Source organism: Lissotriton vulgaris, chromosome 10 (genome assembly GCF_964263255.1).
Source record: "Lissotriton vulgaris chromosome 10, aLisVul1.2, whole genome shotgun sequence".
In the NCBI taxonomy this organism is placed as follows: domain Eukaryota; kingdom Metazoa; phylum Chordata; class Amphibia; order Caudata; family Salamandridae; genus Lissotriton; species Lissotriton vulgaris.
The window spans coordinates 1,142,877,591-1,142,893,474 of NC_141698.1; the positions used below are offsets into that span (position 1 = coordinate 1,142,877,591).

General features: G+C 46.6%; 1 protein-coding gene across 2 annotated transcripts in view; it reads right to left on the reverse strand.

The window, feature by feature from the left end:
• The window catches only part of LOC147689483 (vomeronasal type-2 receptor 26-like), a 397,211-nt gene that overhangs the window by 209,941 nt on the left and 171,386 nt on the right, over positions 1-15,884 (reverse strand). Inside the window, exon 1 of one of the 2 annotated variants that reach the window (XM_086940114.1) lies at positions 4,322-4,495. The exons of the other annotated variant lie outside the window; for it this stretch is intronic. The gene's annotated coding sequence lies outside the window, so the exon portion shown is untranslated. Of the gene's footprint in view, positions 1-4,321; positions 4,496-15,884 lie in introns of those variants that run through there. 2 annotated transcript variants of the gene reach the window in all.

Consider the following 15,884-nt stretch of genomic DNA (forward strand, 5'->3'; position numbering starts at 1 on the left):
GCTACATAAAAAAAAAATCGTGGGGGAAGAGGAGAGAGCAGCAGGGCGATGTTGCGCCCCCCCTCACTTGCAGGATCGGCGCCATCTCTGCCGTGAGGCCCGCGGGGCGTGTGCCTTGCCCCGGGCCTAGAGGTCCATGAAGAGGTGACCGGGAGCCCACCCCGCACCTCCCATGCCTGCCAGGAAAGCAGACGGGACAGAGCCCATCTGCACCTGCCGCAACTGTGCCCGCAGCAGCGTGACCCCCGTCGAGGCCTGTAGGCCGGAGGTTAGCCCGGGCGCTGAGGATTGCCTGGGGGGCCGCACAAGCTTGAAGCGACCCCCCCCTATGTTTGGACATTAAAGCGGAGCCCACCCGCATGGCCCTGCCGCCTGGCCAGGTGCGATGCGGCCGAAAATAAACATTAAGTAAAGCAGGGCCAGCGGAGCCCACCCGCGGCCTGCCTGCAGCGTCCTCGCCGCGCAGCGTATGTGAAGTGAGGCTGCGTCGGCGGGGTGTGTAATCTTCAAAGGAAGCAAAGCGGCCCTGGTAAATCGGAGGAAGTCGGGTGCTCACCCCGACCCTGTAGCGCCTACCGCTGATGACCCCAGCCCAGTGCCGGAGGCGCCGCTCTATCGGAGGGCGGGAAAAGAGCGGCCAGTGAAGAACCCCTGGACTGCCAGTGAACCGTCCCCACCCCGCGCAGCGAGAGTGTTGCAAACTGCTGCCACGGGTGGGTAAGGGGGGAGGAAAAGCAAAGGACAGTGCGGCCCGTGGCCGCAAGAACAAAAGGAAAAACACAGGCTCAATAAAGAAACTTACCGAGAGGTAGGAGCAGATGCTGCCGTCAGGCGAGAGTGCCTGGCAAGGTGTGTGTCATAGGCGACCGTCGGAACCAATGCCCGCCCACGGTCAAAGAGGCCAGGCCGCGCCAGCATGGTGAGAGATCCCCAGAGTAGGCAGTGTCACCGTGCCACCGACTGAAAAGTGAATCCATGCCACATAACATTCACTGAGACGGATATAGGTGTGTACAGTACACCACTGTGGGCATCAAGGTGCAAACAAGGAAGCACTCGCCAAGAGTCTTGCCCTCAACTCCTCTGCCCCGTTTCGGCAGGACAGGTTGCAGCACCACGGGACCCGCGGAGGTTCCAGAAACGAAGGAAAACGGCCAGGGGCTGACATAGCAAGCCCTGCAATGCCATCTAGTGGACCTTTTCAGTATGGCCGCAAACGAAAATGAACAAGCCTGCAACAAGCAAAACAAATCCCTGCAGCACATCTAAGACACAACCAAGGCATGCATGAAACCCCCCCCCCGCCCTAGGACAACGTGAGGCATACAGACATGCCAGAAGGGTGCCAGGGCACCACCCAGCGGTGAGGACAAAAGGGCACTACGCAGCAACGTCCCAAGAGCGCAGGACTAGCACAGAGGTAACTGTGGCTGCGGAAAGCAAGGTAGACTCCCAGCAGAGGACAACACAGCAGGGCAGGACTGGCGTACTGATGCCACACAATGGGAGAGATGCCACGACACCGACAAGTGAGTGCGCAGGAGTGCGCCAGGAGCGCAATGACTCTACACACGTACCAGGGCAGCACAGCACTGCGTTGCGCAGAGAGTGCGCAGGACAGCGCAAGGAGTGACGAAACTCCACGGACCAGGAGCAGGAGACTGAACAGAGGCGCAGACCACCTGACGCACAGGGGAAACAGAGAGACCAACGAAGGCGGAGCGGCACCTGATGGCCACAGGTTGTCGTTGCAACCGCAAGGAAGAGAACGCATCACCACCACTACGAGACTCCCCACCAGGCAAGTGCGACACAGTGAAGAAGCGCGACAACAGCCGACACTGCTCCAGGGTCCCCAGAAGAAAGCAAGCACACCCCGTGAAGTAACGGGAAGCGACTGAACACGAAGAAGCTCGGAGCGGTGACGTAACCCTCCGCACAGAAACGCAGCACAGGAAGAGCACGGACAAAAGCGTGCCAACCCTACAGCACCGGAACGGAGCAAACAGCGATCAAACAGAAGACAGAAAAGCGTGAGGACTCACACAGAAGACCACCCCGATGGTCACCCCACAAAGCCGACCCCTCAGATGGTCACACGAAGAACCCGGACGGTCACACACGTGACGCACCCCAGAAGCCAGCCAGCCAGATGGCCGCACCAAAAGCCGACCCCCTCAGACGGTCGCACGGAGAACCCGGACGGTCACGCACGTGACACACCCAAGAAGCCGGCCAGCCAGATGGCCGCACCAAAAGCCGACCCACCGGGGGTCGCGAAAGGAGGTGACCGAAGCAAGGGTCAACAAACCACAACACAGCAAGTATCCCACAAGAGAACAGAAGATAGCCTGCCAGCCTCGGCAGAGTGGACCGGCAAGAGGTCCAAGAAGTTCGAACATCAAGACACAGTCCACGATCAGCGACTAACGAACTTCAACAACCACAATTCAACATGTAACGTCTGAAGAGAGAGAGAAGATCGCAACGCCCGGTCCAGTCACAGATGAGAAGAGACAGTGTCCGTGAACCAGGACAAGACTGGATGGAAGCAGGCGGAGTGCACGCTGCCTGGAGAAGTCTGGCCAGAAAGAGGAAGACAGCAAGGTGACCAGACCGCGTTGCGAAAAGGAGAGGAGGTCTGAGTGGCACGATGCCACCAAAGAAGAAGAAAGGAGAAGAGGTCTGGTTGGCACGTCTGCCACCACCAAAGAGAAAAGGAGAAGAAGTCTAAGCAGCACAATGACAGGAAGACAAGAGGATAGAAGAGAATTAAGAGGAGTGTGGACCAAGACACTACGACAATCAAAAGGGGAAACACCGAGGAGAACGTGAGAGGTGCACAGCAGTCCACACGCACGACCAGGACACACGTAACATCACTGGAAGCAAGCATCCACGTGCGAACCCGACAGTCATCCAGGAATGACGGAAGCGAGCAAGCCGGTCTGTTGGCAACACCCACCTCTGGGATGGAACGGACTGCAGGGCCGTGGAAATCCAGGGGCAGAGGCCTCAGGGACACCGGTGGCAGCGGATCCCCAATGAGAGACGGACTGTTGAAGCTCGCGCTGAAGATCCTGGAAGACCGAAGGTCGCACAAGACGGAACGAGTGCCAACAACACCCTTTCAGGTGGAACTCGGACACGGAGAAGAGAACCCGTAGCGACGTCCTTCAACATGTTGAAGAGGCAAGGCGGCATGTCCACCAGTCCAGTGGAAGCCTGGCAGAAGGGCCTCAGGGTCGTCCGGTGAGAGGGGACACCCACGAGAGAGGGGTATCCGTGAGAGGGGTAACCTGCAACTAAAGATCCCGTCAAGGACAGACACCAGTTTAAACCGAGCACTTTGACCAGGACGGTCCCGCGAAAAGTAACACACTTGGGACTCAATGTACATTTATACTTCTGACGTTCACAGGATGTGGAACAGAGCGAGAGAGACTGTAAAGCCCACTTACCAGCTGCAAGTCTGCCAAGGCAAGAAGAGCCATCATTGCCAGCAATTGAAGTGACCGGCGGTAAAGAAGACTACGTGGGAGTCGTCGTGATTTGAGTTAAGGGTTTTGTGTGAACTCTATTTTCTTTCCCACAGGTTGGACTTTAGTTAGTGTAATTTTATTAACTAAGGTTGGGAGGGATGTACTGACGTAAGACACGGTCTAGTGTCTGAGTCTTTTCTGTAACCTCACACCTAACACCCACCCACCACCCGGCGTCACAGGTCATGTGACACTGGCCAATAAAGGGGCATGTGCTCTGGGCCCATTACCTATCCCCTAACATGGTGTCCGTGTCTGCTTACTCAGTGATTGCATGCCTGCATGATGAGGGCCTAGCGCCCCTCCCCAATCACCACGGAATGTAGAATGAGGTAATTCAGAGAGGCATTTGGAGTGGACATATCGGGAGGCGGTGGCATTTTATGCTTCCTCTTTCAAGTGGTTGTTAAGCTGTTTTTCAACCTTGAAGAAATCTTTATTTTGGAACCTGCTTATTTTCGTCTTTATTGCAACATTGAAATTGGCGACGATCGGGAGTATGAAGATTTCAAGGCTTTGAGACAGCATTCACATGTTTTCAGCTGTACTTATTCTGCCGGAAAATGTACAGACTTTGAACTTTGAAGGAATTCAAATTTCATCAAGAAACAGCTTCTGGTCATTTTTCACTAGCTATTTTATGCAACCTTACTACACCTAGCGCTTAAACTTATATTTTAGTGCTGACTGTTTATATCAAATTTGTGTGTATATGAAGTCTTCTAGTGACACTTTTTTGTGAGAACAACTGAAGATTTATTACAGCTTGAAATCGTTACCTGTGTGTTTCATTTCCCTGGTGACCGTTGCCGACCGCATTAATCGAGCTTTCAGGCTGTAGCGTTTGTCCTGCATTTCCTGAATTGCATCTCGAGCAGACCCTGTTCCAGATTCCAATATGCTGAGAGCACTTCCCATGGAGTTTCTTTATTCTCCGTGTTCGACTCTGATATGACATCTGCTTCATCCTGCTAAGCATTCTGGGAGTTGGCAGAGTTCAAGCTCAAGTTCACGCTACGTAAAGCGACGTGATCTACGTGCCTCCATTTTAATAACGATTTCAATTTAACTTTACTGACTGAAGTTCGTCGACAATTACTTCCTCATTATTTTTGCTTTAATTTTTTAGGAATTAGAAACCAGCCTTTTAATTACTTGTGCACTATACACTATTAGTGTATTCCCTATTCAAACTTTACCATTTTTACAGCTAGCACATCACGGTGATGCGCACACCTTTTCATCATCATCATCATCATTATTTTAGGAAACAGCTACAATTTTTATTAATTTTGCCATGTTGTTTTAATTATTATTTTCAGTGTGGAATTATTCTTTTGTAATGGCTAACATTGCTGCACCCCCCATTTTTTACAAGTAGCAGGTGAACCTATTATCGAATGAGATCTTTGGTTTCCTATGTTTTTAGCTTATGTTGATGTACTTGAAAAAGATGGTTGTTCCACCAAAAGAAAATTAGCATTACTTAGACATTGTTTGGGTGGTGCAGGCATAAAAGAATTTGACAATCTTCCTCCTATACATAGCTGCCAAGGTTTCAGATTGCCATGTGTGACATTTTCATAATTTCAGTGGTATTATGAATGACATTTCAATGACTATGAGTGACACTTTCTCGAGAACAAAATCAAGCAATGAAGACGATTGAAACATATAAATATTAGAAGTTAAACCGATGTGAGGAACAAGAAACTCTAATAAAAATCTTAAAACTGCTGCTATACAGGAGAAATGGAAGGACACTAACTAATATGGCACAGAGAGCTCTGCCCCCAAACAGGCCACTTGTTTCTGCTAGGAAGTCTCAGCTTCCGTGCTCGCAACAATACCAGAGTGCACATTAGTGTTATTAAAAATGTTAATTGAAAGTACCGAGAAACGCCAATAAGAACAGGGAACTCTGCAGCCAGCCAGCACTTGACTGTAGCGCCTGAAACACAACACTACACAACATTCGGAATGACATAATATTGCAGATGTAAAACAAAATAGATAACAAAAGATAATTCAAATTTTCTTTTACCTCTTCTATGTAGTTTGATAGAAGTGATGAAAACATTTCGTAATGGAAAAGGTCAGAAGTTCGTAATGTAAAAAAATAATCCTACTGATTATTTAGGTTTTACTTGTCTTTCATTTTAAAGTGTGTGCGCTATTATTTTATATGCAGTTTAAAGTGAACTGTGCCTATACCTTACACTTGGGCACTGTGAACACCGATGCGGACCAAACATGACAGCTAGAATGGGTCAGTGGTCGAAGTGGGAAAAAAAAAGTAGGGGAACTGTGGGTGGAGAATCAGGGGGCGGGAATAATCGAAGATTGAATCAGTGGGCGGAGTCAGGGGTGTGGCTAGAAATAGCAAAACATGCCAATTTTTTGTACATTTAGCATTTCACTGACCAGTTGCAGCTTATAACGTTATTTAATTCAAACAATGGATAAACATCTTTATTTGAGGTTTAATTCAGGAAAAAGCAAACACTCATACGGAATACAGGTTTATATAAAGCGTGCGAAATATAAGCAGGAACTACATGTTACTAATGCTTTTAATCTCATTGTTCAGAAATCCATGATTATTTTTTTGTCTCAAACATTGAGGTCATAAATACAGGGCTCCTCCTGTACACATGTGTTAAGCAGGGCTCAGAAGAGAAAGGGACTCTTCAGGAGAATCTAGACTCACGGAAACCCACAAAGGCTCCTTTATATTCATGTCAGCCAAGTAGCAGCTCAATCATAATATATCAAAAAGAATAACTAGTGGACAGAATGCAGAACAATATCATGCATTCACCCCAGTACAGAGATCTGGGCCTAAATCAATTGTTTCTTTGCTCGCCATTCCAGTCTGGCCCCAGCCATATGCAAATCAGTCTTGATCCTGCACCCAATGGGAACAGTCCAGCCCGAACTGCCAGGCCAGGTCCTCCCTGGACTGGAAACATGCATCCTAGGACCGGTTTTGGGCTTTCAGCCCTCATCAGCCAGGATAGCTTGACTCCAGTGGCATGGAGAGCACAGGACTCACGTCTGAGCATACCTGCTTATTTTCGTCTTTATTGCAACATTGAAATTGGCGACGATCGGGAGTATGAAGATTTCAAGGCTTTGAGACAGCATTCACATGTTTTCAGCTGTACTTATTCTGCCGGAAAATGTACAGACTTTGAACTTTGAAGGAATTCAAATTTCATCAAGAAACAGCTTCTGGTCATTTTTCACTAGCTATTTTATGCAACCTTACTAAACCTAGCGCTTAAAATTATATTTTAGCGCTGCCTGTTTATATGAAATTTGTGTGTATATGAAGTCTTCTAGTGACACTTTTTTGTGAGAACAACTGAAGATTTATTACAGCTTGAAATCGTTACCTGTGTGTTTCATTTCCCTGGTGACCGTTGCCGACCGCATTAATCGAGCTTTCAAGCTGTAGCGTTTGTCCTGCATTTCCTGAATTGCATCTCGAGCACACCCTGTTCCAGATTCCAATATGCTGAGAGCACTTCCCATGGAGTTTCTTTATTCTCCGTGTTCGACTCTGATATGACATCTGCTTCCTCCTGCTAAGCATTCTGGGAGTTGGCAGAGTTCAAGCTCAAGTTCACGCTACGTAAAGCGACGTGATCTACGTGCCTCCATTTTAATAACGATTTCAATTTAACTTTACTGACTGAAGTTCGTCGACAATTACTTCCTCATTATTTTTGCTTTAATTTTTTAGGAATTAGAAACCAGCCTTTTAATTACTTGTGCACTATACACTATTAGTGTATTCCCTATTCAAACTTTACCATTTTTACAGCTAGCACATCACGGTGATGCGCACACCTTTTCATCATCATCATCATTATTTTAGGAAACAGCTACAATTTTTATTAATTTTGCCATGTTGTTTTAATTATTATTTTCAGTGTGGAATTATTCTTTTGTAATGGCTAACATTGCTGCACCCCCCATTTTTTACAAGTAGCAGGTGAACCTATTATCGAATGAGATCTTTGGTTTCCTATGTTTTTAGCTTATGTTGATGTACTTGAAAAAGATGGTTGTTCCACCAAAAGAAAATTAGCATTACTTAGACATTGTTTGGGTGGTGCAGGCATAAAAGAATTTGACAATCTTCCTCCTATACATAGCTGCCAAGGTTTCAGATTGCCATGTGTGACATTTTCATAATTTCAGTGGTATTATGAGTGACATTTCAATGACTATGAGTGACACTTTCTCGAGAACAAAATCAAGCAATGAAGACGATTGAAACATATAAATATTAGAAGTTAAACCGATGTGAGGAACAAGAAACTCTAATAAAAATCTTAAAACTGCTGCTATACAGGAGAAATGGAAGGACACTAACTAATATGGCACAGAGAGCTCTGCCCCCAAACAGGCCACTTGTTTCTGCTAGGAAGTCTCAGCTTCCGTGCTCGCAACAATACCAGAGTGCACATTAGTGTTATTAAAAATGTTAATTGAAAGTACCGAGAAACGCCAATAAGAACAGGGAACTCTGCAGCCAGCCAGCACTTGACTGTAGCGCCTGAAACACAACACTACACAACATTCGGAATGACATAATATTGCAGATGTAAAACAAAATAGATAACAAAAGATAATTCAAATTTTCTTTTACCTCTTCTATGTAGTTTGATAGAAGTGATGAAAACATTTCGTAATGGAAAAGGTCAGAAGTTCGTAATGTAAAAAAATAATCCTACTGATTATTTAGGTTTTACTTGTCTTTCATTTTAAAGTGTGTGCGCTATTATTTTATATGCAGTTTAAAGTGAACTGTGCCTATACCTTACACTTGGGCACTGTGAACACCGATGCGGACCAAACATGACAGCTAGAATGGGTCAGTGGTCGAAGTGGGAAAAAAAAAGTAGGGGAACTGTGGGTGGAGAATCAGGGGGCGGGAATAATCGAAGATTGAATCAGTGGGCGGAGTCAGGGGTGTGGCTAGAAATAGCAAAACATGCCAATTTTTTGTACATTTAGCATTTCACTGACCAGTTGCAGCTTATAACGTTATTTAATTCAAACAATGGATAAACATCTTTATTTGAGGTTTAATTCAGGAAAAAGCAAACACTCATACGGAATACAGGTTTATATAAAGCGTGCGAAATATAAGCAGGAACTACATGTTACTAATGCTTTTAATCTCATTGTTCAGAAATCCATGATTATTTTTTTGTCTCAAACATTGAGGTCATAAATACAGGGCTCCTCCTGTACACATGTGTTAAGCAGGGCTCAGAAGAGAAAGGGACTCTTCAGTAGAATCTAGACTCACGGAAACCCACAAAGGTTCCTTTATATTCATGTCAGCCAAGTAGCAGCTCAATCATAATATATCAAAAAGAATAACTAGTGGACAGAATGCAGAACAATATCATGCATTCACCCCAGTACAGAGATCTGGGCCTAAATCAATTGTTTCTTTGCTCGCCATTCCAGTCTGGCCCCAGCCATATGCAAATCAGTCTTGATCCTGCACCCAATGGGAACAGTTCAGCCCGAACTGCCAGGCCAGGTCCTCCCTGGACTGGAAACATGCATCCTAGGACCGGTTTCGGGCTTTCAGCCCTCATCAGCCAGGATAGCTTGACTCCAGTGGCATGGAGAGCACAGGACTCACGTCTGAGCATACCTGTCCCACTCGGGGTGACAAATGCAAAAAGAACAATTGATGGATAGAATGCAGAAAAATGTCATACATTCCCACCAGTTAAGAGATCTGGGCTTAAATCCATTGTTTTTTGCCCACCATGCCATTCCAGTTTGGACCCAGCCATATGCAAATCAGTCTTGATCTTGCACCCAATGTGAACAGTCCAGCCCGAACTGCCAGGCCATATGTATTCAAGTGTCCTTTCATTCGGGAAGTGAACACAAAGCAGTACCCACTGAACTATGCACATAAAATATTGCTCTTTGATATGCATGGTACATATTCTTTGCAGCAGGCATATTACCCCTCTGCGCTGTCTTAGATGAGTAAAACAGCCACTAGACAAAACATGCTCCCATCTCTCTCCAGCAGGTACATTGATCACCAAAGTTATCTTGGCACATGTATTGTTGACCGAAACCTGCTGAATATACGAAGAACTTTGCAGTGTTTTTAAAACTCCGGCACTTGTACAAAACCGGTCCCCCCAAACTAAACTAGCCCCCTACCCTTCAAGTCGCCCTGGGAAATGCCTGCTCCTGCCCTTTCACTGCTCCTGTCCAGTTAGTACTCCTGCTCATGCTCGATCAACACTCCTGCTTCGTCAATTCCCTGGCCCCATCCCTTCTCCTGCCCCGTCACTTCTCCTGGCGCTTCACTTCTCCTGCCCGTCACTTCTCCTGCCCTGTTCACTGCTCCTGCCCCGTTCTCTGCACCTGTCCGTTCACCGCTCCTGCCCGGTTACCGCTCTTGCTCATGCCTAATGACCGCTCCTGCCCCATCACTTATCTGCTTTGCCACTTCTCCTGCCCCGTCACCTCACCTGCCACATCACCTCTCCTGTCCCATCACCTCTCCTGCCCTGTCACGTCACCTGCCCGTCACTTCTCCTGCCCGGTCACTTCTTTTACCCAGTCACTTCTCCTGCCTGGTCACTTCTCCTGCCTGGTCACCTCTCCTGCCCGTCATGTCACGTGTCCATCACATCACCTGCCGGTCACTAGTCCTGCCCGTCACTGTCTCCTGCCCGTCACTCTCTCCTGCCCGTCACTTCTCCTGCCCGTCACTTCTCCTGCCCGGTCACTTCTCCTGTCCCGTCACTTCTCCTGTCCCGTCACTTCTCCGATCCCGTCACTTCTCCTGTCCCGTCACTTCTCCTGTCCCGTCACCTCTCCTTTCCCGTCACTTCTCCTTTCCCCTCACCTCTCCTGCCCGTTCCTTCTCCTTCTCCGGTCACCTCTCCTGCCCTATTACTTCTTCTTTCCTGTTGCCTCTTCTGTCCCGTCACTGCTCTGCACAGTATCTACTGAAAGGTATATCAGGGATGCTTCCCCTTTGCTTTTCTATCATCCCGCCACTCCAGGCTGTTTCTGCAACAATTCTATGTTTTTGTGTAGTACAAGTAGATTTTCTTCTTATCAAAGTTCCCCAGAACCTCACGCTTTTGTGATTGTGTAACAGGTGCCAAAAGATGACAACCATTGGCAAGAGGTCTCTGCCCGGAGTCAAAGAGTGAACAGGAATTACAACCTGCTGCCACTCATTCCTGCTGTTGCAGAAATGGTGCTTTCCTGGACAGCCACGGAGGGCAAAAGGGGGCCCTGTAGATCTACCACCACAATTTTCAGGTTAACAAGTCTTGTAGTGACTAACAGAAGCAGATGCTCGCTTCGCTACTGGATCTTCTTGGGGGAGTTTGAAAGGGGACTTTAAACTCACAAAGGTGCCAGTAATTGTGGGAAAAACATACCTTGCTAAACAAGAGTGGAAGTAGTCACGTATTCTCCCATGGAAGACGTCTGGAATGCCAGAAACTGGTCCGAGGAAACTTGTTTTAGGCCCCGGGAAGGCATGGCTTGGCAGTTTGGGCTGGACTGTTCCCATGAGGCACAGGGTCAGACTGATTTGCATATGGCCATGTCTGAAATGGGGTGGCAGAGTGGGCTAAAGAACGGCGATGGATTAAACCCAGATCTGTTGACTGGGTGTGAGTGTTTGGTTGGTTCAGATGCTCCGTCCATCACCACCCCCTTTTGTACCACTTTAATTAGTGGACATCATATACAACTTCTCACACCACTGCTGTATTGCTAGCACATATGAAGACATAGTGCGCAAAAACAAAATGGTGGCCTATGGTAAACATACACACTGGCTAAACAAAAATAGCTATCACTGCATGGATAGCAATGAAGGAGATATACACAACAAAGAACACAGTTGCCGCACCCTGCCTCCCTAATTCTGAAAAGCCTCATGTAGCATTGCAGGAAAAGGATGGCAAGGATATTATTTATTTACCCAATGTGACCGGCACACATACATGCACCTGCTCTTTACCCACCACCATTAAATCAGCAAAGCCAAAAACGGAAGCTAAATTAGGTTTAAGAATACCTCAAACACAGTATCAACAATGTCACACATAAACTCACAAAAAAATGGTACACAAGCAAATGGGGAAGAAGAAGTTAGCTGAGAACAGAAGAAGATGCCTGCCTACACGGGCCAGAACTCTGAGAGCAACCCCAAACCTAGCCACCAACAGGTACATTTAGAGAAAAAAGAACATACATTTTGAATGTAATCTTTCTACAACCCACTAAATGATTACTGATAATATGAAACTATATTAAAAAATACACTCATGGTCTAGTGCAGTGCAGACCAGGCCCCTCCTGAGAATATACACACTATGCTGTTGTACTTCTAGGATGCTTGTTACTTGGTTGCAGCCAATAAACCTTGATCCCTGACATCACCTAGAAGACTCTGTGTTTCTGTGGACCAGAACAGGAAGAACTCAAGAGGTCTCTGGGTGTTCCCCCTGGCATCACCGGGTTCTTAAAAACCCGGCACCTCGGTTGGTGCCCAACTCGGGGCGGTATAAAGCGGTGTCGGTCCAAGCCAGATGTTCGTGAGGAGCTTTGTGTGAAAATTCCAGAGGACGGCCAGCCACTTCAGCGACCCCTGTATGTCGACGTGGTTCCGAAGGTCTTTGCATCGAGGTTCCCCGCGTCCCGACGGCTACGAAGGACTGCTGCCCTGACTATCGCCCTGTTTTGGTCCCATTGATGCTTGGTAGGGCAAAACAATAGACGAGTCTTCTAGTGACGTCATCGATCTTCAAAACTTCAGTTAAGTATAAGTGGAGCGTCTCCCAGTCCTTAGTTTGATTCTTAGTTTTTGGTATCCTCGAGATACGGTTTGTTTGGTACTTGCAAGCACCAAAACCGAAGGACTCGTGTATTCACAAGAAATATCGTAATCGATAATCCTTTGAAGTTTGAAGCTAGACTAGAGAGCGAAGATGCCTGGTTTTAGCAGACTTGGAAACTTGTTTTGTCTTGGTTGTAGTAAGGACTCCCGATTGGAGGACTCGTGTCCGGTCCCTCCGATTGGAACTCCAACGTATGAGCTCTATGTGAAGCATGGCGTAGGCCCTATCATGTACAATGAAGTATGGGTCAGATACACCAGAAAAGATGGTGTTTTAAAATGGCCCCAATACGGTAGCTTCGACACGGAAATCCTAGATAATCTAGAAGTGAAACTTTTCAAGAAGAAAGCCCGGCCGGCGATGTTTGACTCATTTCGCCTATGGCACAAGGAAGCCAAACAGAAAGAAATGAAATTAGCGAAGAAAAACAAAACAGGTATGTCAATGGTACAAGCTGCCGTTGCATACAGGGATAATGAGGAAGAGCAAGAGAGTGAACAAACACTTAGGAGTAAGAAGTTAGCGGTAGATAAATGCTACCCAGTATTGCCACGTAAAGGACAGGGATCAAAAGAGACACCTGAGAAGGATCCTTTAATGTCTCACCTACTAAGTTCTCCACCCCCCTACGTACAAAATGCTACTGCACCCCCGCAACGCTTTGTTATACCGCGCCCCACCGCACGAACACCAGTACTTCCACAAGCACCAGCTCCTCTTCAGCTGGTTTCTACTCCTCTGGCGCAGCCCTCTCAAGGGCCGCCGCCTTTGCTACATACTCCATCTGCTTTCTCCACGACTGCGCCTACTGCTCCAATTGCTTATCCTAATACTATTTCTGCTACTACCTCAACTTCTGCTTTACATCAGCCTGACTTTTCTGGCGCATCTGCCTTTCCGTCAGTTTCTCCTTCTGTTCGACAGAGAGTAGCACACACTGTCACTGGTCTTTTCTCACCTTTCTTTGGATCACCTAAGACGACCCCTAACACAGAACGTAGACAGTTGCGGAGTCGACTGCCTGACTATCACGAAAGAGAGGTGCTGAATGAGTTAGCACGTAAATGGGTTACTAATACAGTAAAATATGATGTTCAGTCGGTTATGGAAGTCTTCCGTCAGTGGGAAGCATCTACACAGAGATATGTTTTCGAAGAGATGTGTTTATACCTCTGTGAAGATCTGAAAGGAAATGATCCAGAGTACGACATGTCTGAATTATTCCGTATACGGTTCAAGTTTCAAGAAGGAATGATTGTGGGTGCCGATGTCGAAAAAGCAATTGAAATATTGTTGTCCTATAGGAGTAAGGGAAGCAGTTCTACATCACTGTCCGACCAATGCATGCCAGGTAGGAAAAAGGCACGACAGTATCCCATGAGAGAGGTTCCTCCAGTTTGGAGGGAAGGTGACGCAAACGCTAATACCGCCATTCCGCCGCATTTTCAGCGTGTATGGGTACATGTTCCGTGGAAGAGATCTGAAGTGTTGGCTCTTAAACAGACATTGCCTGATCCCCGTAAGAATCCTGCAGGTTATTATAAAGAGTTATCACAAACTGCCAGCTCATGTATAATGAATTTAGCAGATGTGGACATGTTGTTTGGAAATGTTGTTCCACAGCCTTTATGGGGAAAGATTCGTCATGCAGACCATGATCAAGAGTTAGGTGATACATGGGTTAATATTGCTGCTGCTGATTCTAGACAAGTTGGTGGTGCTAAACCTGAGCCTTTGGTAGCAGAACTTCCTGGTAGGATAATCGCATATATGAAGACTTTAATGCCCGAATTGCGTGTGAATTGGGACAAGTTGTCTGCATGCAAACAGAAGAAAGATGAGAATGCGTCTGACTTTTTCACGAGGTTTGAAGAGACTTTCGTCGATCATAGTGGTCAGGATATGGCTAGTGAGGGTGGCCAAAGATTGTTTGTTGACAAGTTTGTACATAATTTACTTCCTGAACTGTGTAATAAGTTAAAAGATTCAGAGAGTGCATGGGCTGTTTCCACATCAGCACAGATTCTAGCAACAGCCCAGTACTATGAGAATAGACACAAAGATGAGCTAGAGAAGGCAGACAAAAAGACTAAAGACTTGAAAACTAAAGTCCTTCTCCAGCAAGCTTATCCGCCTCGTACTGCTAGTCAGCACGATTATCAGCAACCTCAACAGTATTCGAGAAACTCGCAAAGAAACGAGTCTTCTCAACAGCGTTTACCGTATGGTCCCAATCAGTGTGCGTATTGCAAGGAAGAGGGTCATTTCAAGAACAATTGTCCAGCTTTATTGCGACGCCTGAATGGTGTTTCTGGTGCAAGAAGTAGAGGTGTTCAACAGGCTCCTAGAGGTAGGGGCCGTGGAAATTTCCCCCAAAATGCGCCTTCTTTTCCACCTCAGAATTCTATGAACAGCTTTGACCAACAGAATAATGCGTCTTCTAGGACAGCTCAGTACTATGCTGATGACTACTATGCAGAAGACGAGAATGAGGGTAATGATTGCTAGGACAGCCATGGACAAAGAGAGGGAGTTGTTTCAGTTCCAGTAGACCAGAGTGGACCCTATATTGAGGTGATTACATCAGGTGTGTCAGAGCCTTTTCTGCTGGATACTGGTGCTACAAAAAGTTCTATGATGCACTCAAAACTTCCTGGCGCACCTTTGTCTGGCAAAATGAATGTTTCTGTAGGTTTTTCTGGCGCCCTGGTTAGGAACCCGATTTCTAGTCCTATGTCTCTTTCTGTTGGGCCATGTGAATTAGAAGCACCCCTCATTCTTACAACAGGTTGTGATGGAAACTTGTTGGGATTGGATTTGTTAAAAAGACTATATGCGACCGTGTACTGTTCTCCCTCGGGAGTACAACTTACCCTAGGTAAGAAAGTGGTTTCACCAATGTATTTGTCAAGAGAGAAAATTCCAACAGAATTGTCTTCTCTTCCAGATATACTTTGGGCTACTGGCTCTAATGATGTGGGTCTTTTGGAGATAGCGCCATATGTCATAACATTGAAAGCCAATGTTAGGTTGCCACGTATTCCCCAATACAAGATCTTCAACGAAGGCGAAAAGGCGTTATTAGCAATCATTTACGATCTGATTGAGAAAGATGTCATTGAAGAGACAACAGGAAACGTTTGTAGTAGTCCTGTTCTGCCAGTTTTAAAGCGTACCGACCCTTCTCAGCCACCTGTCTATAGATTTGTGATTGATCTTAGAGAAGTGAATAAGATTGTTGTACCGCAGTTTCCAGTTGTTCCTGACATCACTGCCCTATTGACTATGGTTCCAGCTTCCGCGACTTGGTTTTCGGTGATTGACTTGAAGAATGCTTTCTTCAGCATCCCTATTGCTGAGGAGAGCAGAGATATTTTTGGCTTCAATTTAGGAGGCCGAAGCTTCCGCTTCAAACGCC